The sequence below is a fragment of the Triticum aestivum genome, chromosome 4D, assembly GCF_018294505.1.
Source record: "Triticum aestivum cultivar Chinese Spring chromosome 4D, IWGSC CS RefSeq v2.1, whole genome shotgun sequence".
Lineage (NCBI taxonomy): Eukaryota > Viridiplantae > Streptophyta > Magnoliopsida > Poales > Poaceae > Triticum > Triticum aestivum.
In genome coordinates this window covers 26,064,072-26,073,835 of record NC_057805.1, presented here as the reverse complement: position 1 = coordinate 26,073,835, position 9,764 = coordinate 26,064,072, and the positions used below count along the sequence as shown (strand labels likewise).

Below are 9,764 nucleotides of genomic sequence, written 5' to 3'. Positions count from 1 at the left end.
GTGTAAGTACAAGACTGGATCATCCTGTGGATGATGCAAACCATGTCAATTGTGTATTCTCCTACCAAAAACTACATAAAAAGAGAGAGAGCCCAAGAAATTACCTAGCACAAATAGCAGAGAGAGAGGTTGAGTCGCATTCGTCTGCCATGCCTTCTTCCTCGTCGGGCATGCAAATCTGGGGCGGAGGGGCTGCTGCAAGTGCGCCCACAGAGGAGTTGATCTTGGGAAGAGCCTCGGCCGTCGGCGCCACTGCCCTACTCTCCACCTCGCCGGAATCCCCAATCCCAGGGTTCTGGGCGACATGGACGCTGGGAGAGGCTGCTGCTGCTAGCCCGTTTGCGGAGGCCATCGAAGACGCGGTAGACGAGAGGGATAGAGGCGCGGCGGCGGCGGCGGGACCGTGCGGCAGGGGCTGGGGAAGCGGCGGCGGTGGTTCCGCCATTAGGCGTCGCCTGGATAGGGTCGAAGATGCGGTGGGAGAGAAGCCTTGAGGCGCAGCGGCGTCGAGATTCTGCGGCAACAGCGGGGGTTGGGGGAGCGGCGACAGGGGCGATGGTGGCGCCGGCGGCGGTTCCGCCATTGCCGCTCGCTGGAGGTTGCCGCTGCGCGTGCGTGCGTGGGGATGGGGAGGGTCAGGTGTGCGTGCGTTGAGTCGTGGTCTCGTGGAGAGTCAGGTGCGTGGGCGAGTTGTCTTTTTTTTAATCTACAGCGAGGGTAAAATTGGATTTTGCAAGAAAATAGAGACTTGGTAACGGGAGACTAACAGCCATGGCAAATAAGCAATAGATTTTGTTTGTACTTGGTATATAAGCACTGAAGCTTTGTTGGATGGCAAATAAGCCATTGCAGAGGATGTCGATGGTATAGAAGCAATTTTCTGAAAAACAATCTTGAAAAATTGTTGCAGCAATACCTGTAGGAGGCCTCTCATTCTTCATAATTTCTATTAATTCACTATTATCAGAGCTCACAACAACTCTATTACAACCCATAGATTCAGCTAAGAACAAGGCATGCTTGAGAGCCAAAGCTTCAGTCGAAAGAACATCTTGGACCATATCCAAATGTGCATTACACTTCCCTTTTTATAACGAATGACCGCACCTGTAAAAATGTCTGGATCGAAAGAAGCATCAACGTTTATCTTAACACAATCACCTTGGTGGAGCCCATCTCCCCTTTCTCACCCTTGCATTAGGAACTGCAGAAGACCTCGAATATGAGGATAACACTTTGATTGCCATCACAGATCTTTTTGGGACTGCACCCGAATATCACGGCTAATTTGCCTCCTTTCCCACCATAAATACCAAAGGACACCGCAACAAGCTCTGGCAGTGGGGCTTGTCCCAAAAATCAGTGAATGATCAAGGCTTCAATACAACAACTCCTCTAAAACATACTGTCCTGGACGATGAACAAGACAAGTTTTTTCAAATAAGTCACGAGTACCCAGTGCTTGCTATACGGCTTTGCCCGGCTACACTTGAACAGAAGATGCTTAATGTCTTCCGCTCCAATCGGCAAGTCTATGTCTCGCTTCTATCGGGGTGCTCCTAAGTCCTAATCCGTGCCTCAACCACCCGATCACGATACTAGCGTCCTCATAGAAAGCCCGCGGTCCGCAACCCATTAGCATGCTCATGCGCAACTCGTTGGCTGCTCAACCATTAACTTCTGAAAAAGTGCAAGATTTTTTTAAGTAATAAAATATGTGAATTAAAAAGTTCACAAAAATTATGAATTTCAACATTTTAAAAAAGTTCTTGTATATAAAAAATCATCAATTTTAGAAAAAAGTTCATCAATTTGAAAAAGTTCATCAATTTTGAAAAAAGTTCTTATCAATTTTGGGATTTTTTTCCACAAATTTAAGACTATTTCACGAATTTGGGGAAAAGTTCACAAATTTTAAAAAGAATTGAATTTGGGAAACAGTTCTTGTATTTAAAAAATAAGAAAAATAATAAAGATAATAGAAGAATAATGAAATGACAAATAAAAGAAAAAAAATGCAAAAAATGAACATAACAGGCCCAAAAAAAACCGACAGAAAGCTTCCAGAAGCTTCCTAAAACCGTTCCTGGAAGCTTCGCTGAACCAACAATCAAACTCCAGCGTACACTTTTAAAGGGCACCAAATAAGATCGGGGCTTGTACCGACACAAGAACGCATCGCCTCAAGACAGCTTGAAATGGGTCGGTATGGTTAACGTAGCTCCAATTTTTCTTAGTTTTGGTCATTTATATAAATTAGTCTGTTTGCCTAAAAGTACTAATATAAATCAGTTTGTATAGTTTATTTTTTGGTTGTACTGCTGGTTTTCTTTCCTTTTTTCTTAGTGACTATATTTTTTTTATTTTTTTGTACATACATATACTCCAAAAATTAATGTACTTAATTTCTTTTTAAAATGTTCACCATAATACAGTGTAAAGTTAATAAAAACTATGTAATGGCAATAAAAACATTAGTGACATTTAAAAAATATTTACACCTTGCAAAAAATGAAATAAATTGGAAACAATCTTCACTTAATTCAAAAAAGCTTTATACTATTTTTAAAATATATGTTACATTTGGATATTTTATTAATCATGTATTAAAAAATGTCAAACACGTATAAAAATATTACATATGTATAAAAAATGCACAATGTGTATGAAAATATAGACATTCAAACATATATTTCACAAATTTTAATCATTTATTTAAAAATATTAAACATGTACAATTTTTTTATATGTACACTAAATATGTACACTATGTATGAAAAAAGTAGACATCAAAACAAATATTTCAAAAAATGTTATTGATATATTTGAAAAAATGAAAACTTTTATAAAAATATTCCTGATGTATACAGAAAATATAGACATGTGTTGAGGAGAAAAGAAATGAAAAGGAAAAGAACTGAAGAAAACCGATGAAAACCAAGAAAAGAACAAAGGAAAGCAAGAAAAAAAAGAAAAGAAAGGAGAAGTGAAGATAAACAAAAGAAAACCGCTGCAAACAATGAAAAAGTCACTGAGAAAATCATAGAGGAAAAAAAACAGGGACGGTTTTTTTCATGCGTCATTTACCGGGCCGTCCGCCCGGACGTTGGGGAACAATATTGAGGGGTTCGGCTGTAGATGCTCGAAGCAACCGCTGCAATCATTTCTCGAGACACTGCAACTAGACGGGTGCGTATGTATAGATTGGCAAAATATAGATCACAACAACATTATTTTGAACAAGATTAATCGGCTTGGACAAATAACACGAGCATCTTTTTCGAACGTACGCATACATTTGAGCGTGCATGTGCGATGCATGAACACCTAGCCTCGCCGCCTATGCACAACGTACATCTGCCTCTCTGCCAAGCTAAAGGTGCCTTCATTGCCACAACCCAAAGACGTGTATACACGAGACGCCCTTGGTCAGGAGCCAATGGTCAACAAGATATTCTACGTTGATCGGCAGCTGCCATTTGGCGCACCCGACATGAGTCTTAAAGCCTCGATCGGAAGTCGATACCTTGTCACGATCTTGCAACGAAGAAAGAGCGTACGCATGCACGGACGCACGCGCTTCGTCCAAACGGCAGTCCATATCTGTCCACGTGTATGGTTCACAAGCGCTCCGGCCGCTAAATCGGCGTGCGCGCACCACTGCAGTAGCTATCCTATCTCTACCACAAATTAAAGCATCGGCTAAGAGCGATCTGCGGCTGTTTAAACTAGAACTTCTTCTTCTTCTTCTTCTTCTTCTTCTTTTGTTTTGCGGAAATTTAAAGCAGAACTTCATCGCAAAAGAAGAACTATTAAATGGAGATGAGACTGACTCGCGTTGCTTCACGGCCGCCCAAGAATATTCTGCACACAAGAATCGCTGATCCCGGTACGTAAAAAGGGTTCGCCGACATTATCAGATCCCACGATACGAGTTGCAATCACAATGCGTCGTTGTGGGCATATGACTTCTTTAGTTAGTTAATTCTTCTTTAGTTAGTTAGCGTGAGCCCTGAATGATTGTTTGATTTATGCACTGGTGCTATATTCCAGTAGCTATCTCCATCCTTTAAAAAATTAAGACTGTTACCATTATATAATTCGAATGGTCAAGATTTTGCTTGACTATAAACTGCCAATTGATATAGAAAAGAACTTTAACTTCATCGCAAAAAGGAAAATCTTACCTGCCAATATCCTTTTTGAGTACTTTAACTGCCAATGTGTGCACTGCACAAATCATTCTGTAGTATTGTTGGCCGGGACAATAAAATATCGGAATGCATACATATATATGGAGGCATGTAGTTTTGTCTCAGTTCCACCCTCCGCATGTGATTTTGGTACGCAAACATCAATTTTGCTTTTTTATGACTTTTTCCGATGATGACTAATCATGGTTATGAAACCACATACAAAAACACGAAGTTGCACTTTTTAAATTTCCAAATTTACGCAAAAAATGTACAACTACATAATTGTGTGAAAAAAAAACTGAAAATGCGCACAAAAATTGTGCAAATTTGTACTTCATTGCAAAAAGACCAAAATTGGACAAAACAATCATATACAACTCCACACCTTAAAATATACAAACTACCCAATTAAACATGAATGTATGAACTTATAACAGCACAAAAATATGCAATTACATGCTTCTTCGAAATAATCAAACAACCTAATTGCACATTTCTAACCACAAGATTGCACAAACATAATATGCAACTCCAGGCTTCAAAATTTGCAAACAACGTGAGCGTTGGTATTCTCATCTGAATTAACACTGATAATGTAGGGGGGAAAAAACTTGTGTATAAACTTCTCCATATTTCATCATATTATTGTAGTGTCATGGCAGTAGATCACAAGCAGAAAGGGATGAAGGAGAATGTAGACCGATCAAGAAGGTTACACAGAATGATGTCAACAAATCAAAAATACATAGCACTGCCCAGCGTCGACGCGAAGGCAGATTAGCACACGTACATCATGCATAATATACGAATATACCACATAGTATATGCAAACTTAGGTAGCTAGTGACCGGGACAGCCGCCGCCGGCCCGGCCGGAGTAGGTGCAGCCCGAGGCGCCAGCGCCACCACTCTTCAGGAGGCGGGCGCGGGCGCCACGAGCCAGCAGAGGCGGAGTTTGGCTCCCGGTGTTCGCCTTCGCGTCGCCGTTGGGCGCCGGCGCGTCAGCAGCATGGAGAGCAGCCGCCAGCAAGAGCACCAGCAGCGTGGCTGCTGCTATCGCCGCCTGGCCTTTCTTAATCCCTACCGCCATAGCCAGTGTGATTAACAGAGACAGTGCCACCTAGCTAACACGTGATCTATAGCTAGCAGCTACTCCTGCAATCGACCTAGATTAGTTTCTTTGCTTAGCTACACGCACATGAATACTCCTGCTCTATGAGAGGACTTAGAGTGGGAGCTATATGGCCTAGATCACCCAGGGTACGTTTATATAGAGACTAACAATGTTATTTTAAAAGCATAGTGGAGAAAATAGAGTAGATCATTGGATGCAATATATCCCATGCATGTGGTAGTCAATGGTCAATCGCCGAAGGGACGGTTGCATGTGCAGCGCAGATGGGCGATCGAGTACACTTAAGAAAAGGATTAAAGGAATCCCATGCATGTCACTTGGGGCTAAAATTAGGTACAGGCAATGAGGCAAAGCACATCTCAAACTACTTTAGTCCTGGCAATTGCTACGTATATGCAGCCCAGCACAACCACCGGGATCAAAGTTCGCATTTGACATTGGGTATCTAAGAGCATCCCCAAGAGCCTCCTTTTCTTCGGTGATTCTCTGGACCATCCGAATGCTCCTTTTCTTCGGTGATTCTTTGGACCATTCGATGTACGGTCATCTAGTGCTAGAAATTAAAGGGTTAAGAGTTAGCAGAGTTTATTCCGCAGAAACTTCTTCGCAATCAGAATAAAGTTGCAGATACTTTAGCAAGATATAGTTGTACTGAACGTAGCTCTGCTATTTGGCTACACGGAGGGTCTTTATGTATTGAGGAAATTCTAGGTTGTAATTATGCATCTTTGGAATAAAACTCTCATTTACCCTGCAAAAGAAAAGTGCCTCCTTTTCTCCAATAAATTTCTCGTATCAAAAAAGTTAAGCCCAAAAACATGCTCCAATGAACTCCATTTTCCCAATAAATTATTGGGATGTTTCAATAGTCAGTCCCATCTCCCCAATATTTTGAGAAATTTTGCCTCTCTCAATATTTCTCCAAGTGCCACGTTAGTGCGCGGCCCGAGCAGCCTGCCGTACCATCGCGCCATGGACACTACGGTCGCCAGACCACTGCACCACCACTGCACAGGTCGCCGGACCAACCGCCCGCCATCACCGGACCACTGTGTCACCGCTCATTGACAAGTGGGACTAATATGTTAGATGTAGCGAGGAAATAAATTCTGAGAAAGCACCCCAGCCGCAAACCCTCCTAATTTATTTATTTTGGGGGTCCTCTTGGAGATGATATTCTTTTAGTGAGAGATGTTGTCGTTGATTACAAGGCACGTGTGATGAAATCTTTAATCTGAAGATCTGTTGGCTCGAAGGTGCTCGTACGGTTAGAATATACACGTTGCATTCTTTTTTTAACACGATACAATTAAAATCGCTCACATACATGAGCATACACCCACCCCTATGAACGCACGCACGCACACCCTATCCCTATGAGCACCTCCGAGAGATTGAGCTGACATAGCATCTTAAGATTTTACGAAGTCACCACATACGCCTCACAGTCGACAGGAACGTCTCCTCCCACTGAACGAACATGCTAGAAACCTGAAATAAATTCAGAAGTAATGTGAGCACCAATGTCAAGTCTAGGACTTGAACTCTGGTGGGTTGGGGATACCATTGTCCCCCTAACCATCCAACCTTGCATTCATAGGGATGAAGCATATGCATATATGCGAGCGTCTAAGTCTGTATTGTGTTTCTATAAAAAAAGTCATAGCAGTATTTGTATTCACAAATGCGCATGTAGATGGGATTCCTACTTTCACACTGGACCATAACTTATCGAAGAATATGTCTACGTGACCACGTGTACAGAGGATAAAGTTCTAGACTCGTGACAGGGGCCTTTTGGCGAAGAAATATCTCCGGTACCATGGGTCACCCATGTCATCAACAACGGGGGTGGCGGAAGGCAAATGGTGGTGTATGTAATGGAAAACAAAACCAAAATGGTGAAGGGAATCCTCTCTGTTGAGGCCATGCGCACGGGGTGAGTGAGGCCCGTGTGCCCGTGCGCACGGGGTGTTCTGCCTACGCAAGAACAACCCCAATCTGTTGTAATTCAGAAAAATTCGGAGAAGTTCGACGGTGGGTAAGGTTGGGGATGGTGGGGAGGGGTAGGTCTAGTTGCCAAACAAGAAATTCGTGGACCAAATCAACAAATTCTCACAAGATCCAACAAATGCAAAAAAAGATGGTAGGGCTATTTTTGTGGGGATTTTCGAATTGGGTCAAAAAGCAACAAAATTAGGCTAGAATATGGGGGTATGGACTCCAGGATGTGAATCAACCTGGCTCTGATACCGAGATACTGTAGGTGAAACCCTAATTGAAGATTTTTTTTTCACACTTGAAAGTGGGAAAAGGAGCAAATCAAGAGAAGAACACAAGAACAACACTTAAACAAACCCAAATCACACATCCACTAGAATAACATACATGAGATCCACAAGCATGCAAGAACAATCCAAGGAAATAAGCACAAAGATACAGTTCTTTCCAAATCCAAGAGGAGATCAACTGTTGATGATCTAGATAGATCCTTTCCTAGAAGGGGTCTTGACATCCACTAGAGATCTTCTCCTAGGAGGCCTTGATCTCCTATAGGAAGGGTAGATGAGCAAAGCTCTCTCTAGATAGTCTCATACACTTTGCTCACCCTAACAAATGTCCTAGGCACGTAATATACAAGTGACTTGAGGTGAGATACGAGCTAGAGGGCAAAATAGGAACTCCACGACCAGCTTCCTGGGAGGGACATGCGCACGGGTTGAGTAGGTCCCGTGCGCACGGGGTATCTACAACGGCCAGGCCCGTCTGCATGGGGTGTGCTTCTTCATTTCTAGTAGCTCACTGGATGGTCCATGGGCACAGGGTCGAGGTGCTGCTCCTTAGCTTTTTGATGGGGGTCGTCCTCGTACCTAATGACACATAACATCGTTTGATGAGGTAGCATCCAAGTTTCATCCATATCCATATCAATCTCATATAGGAGTGAGTTCACCTCGTTTTCAATGGCAGGTACGCGAGCACGATGTCGTGCCCATGAGGATAACCGTAGGACCCTCCGCATCAACATGTCAATTTAGTAGATATTCTTTGGAATTGGCACAAAGAAAGCAGAGAAACAAGGTGGAGTAGGAAAACATCCCTGGTTTTCAGGCGTGTGACGGTAAGCTTGTAATCTGGGATACCGTATGCATCAACGTAGGCATATATCTGAACACCAAAGGCAAAGATCGGTGTATGCTCTACTCTACTTTGTCCATTAAAACTTTAAGGCCGCGATTGGATTCGTTGTAATCAAATACGAAAGTGTTTATTTTTCTCGAATACGCACGAGTGTGCGCACTGTATATTAAAGAAGAAGATGGGGTGAGCCCCTCCACCGTGACAGTTACATGTTACATGTTGCCGTGCTACATGCTACAATGACTCAACTCCACTCCACCCACCCAAAGCGCCATGAGCTCACGTCGTATCTGCCGTTGTAGCCCCCCTCGTCAACGCGTTAGTTACGAAGGTGTTTATTTTACACCTGTATATTACCGGCCGCTTAGCAATTCTCGGCCGAAAACAAAAAGATGAGGCGAGGTCCGTATTCTTTACATGTTTGAAATGAACACGACAAACCAAACAAGGCCTAAGGATGCGCTTGGAATGGATGCAATGAAACACGGGTGTATTTTCTATACGGGTGTAACGTATCAGCCGAGTGCAGTTTTCAGTCGAAAACGAAAACGGCGGGCTGAGGCTTGTATTCTTTACAAGTGTAATCAGATTGTAAACGATAATGCAAACATGGCCTAAAAGGTAGTTTGCACAGTAAGACTTGGTGTGTCTAGTGGCAGCCTTTGATTGCAATGCGATGCTATACAATCTGGCACGGACTTTCCAGAACCTAGCGCCCCCAAAATATAACTGACATTAAGGGCCTGTTTGGTTTCAATAAGTCACCTAACTTATAATCAGGTGACTTAAAACCAGTGACTTATAAGTCACGCCTATTTGGTTATCACCTGACCACACCTTTCCACCCTATTTTTTTCCGCCATTCTTTTCTTCCCGCCATCTCATTTTACAAATCCATTTCAAATATGCATACATATATCCATACAAGTATCGATACAAGTCATCACTAACAAATACAAATTACATTGTTCGGCACTAGAACAAATACCAATTACCGCCTACTATGCAGTCCTTCCGCTATCCAATCACGAAAAACGTTCATGTTATGATCATCACGCAAGTTTTGCCCCTGCGATTGAGTTGCACGGCTTCGTCGTTGGCGTCGGCGTCGTAGGCGACTAGGCTCATCCACCATTGGAATGAACTCCTCCTCATCATCACACTCTCCAAAATCTCTATCCTCCAATTTACTCTCTCTAATGAAATTGTGTAAAGCCATGCATGCTGAAATAATTTTACTTTGCTTTGGTGGTGGATAAGAGGGCATGTGCAACAAAATCCTCCACTTGTTCT

General features: G+C 42.8%; 1 long non-coding RNA gene across 1 annotated transcript; it reads left to right on the top strand.

The window, feature by feature from the left end:
* Positions 1–3,785: 3,785 nt before the first annotated feature.
* On the top strand, positions 3,786–8,554 carry LOC123095897 (uncharacterized). Its single transcript, XR_006446370.1, has 3 exons — positions 3,786–3,889; positions 8,154–8,228; positions 8,301–8,554. It is a non-coding gene; the product is annotated as an uncharacterized lncRNA (long non-coding RNA).
* Positions 8,555–9,764: the final 1,210 nt, after the last annotated feature.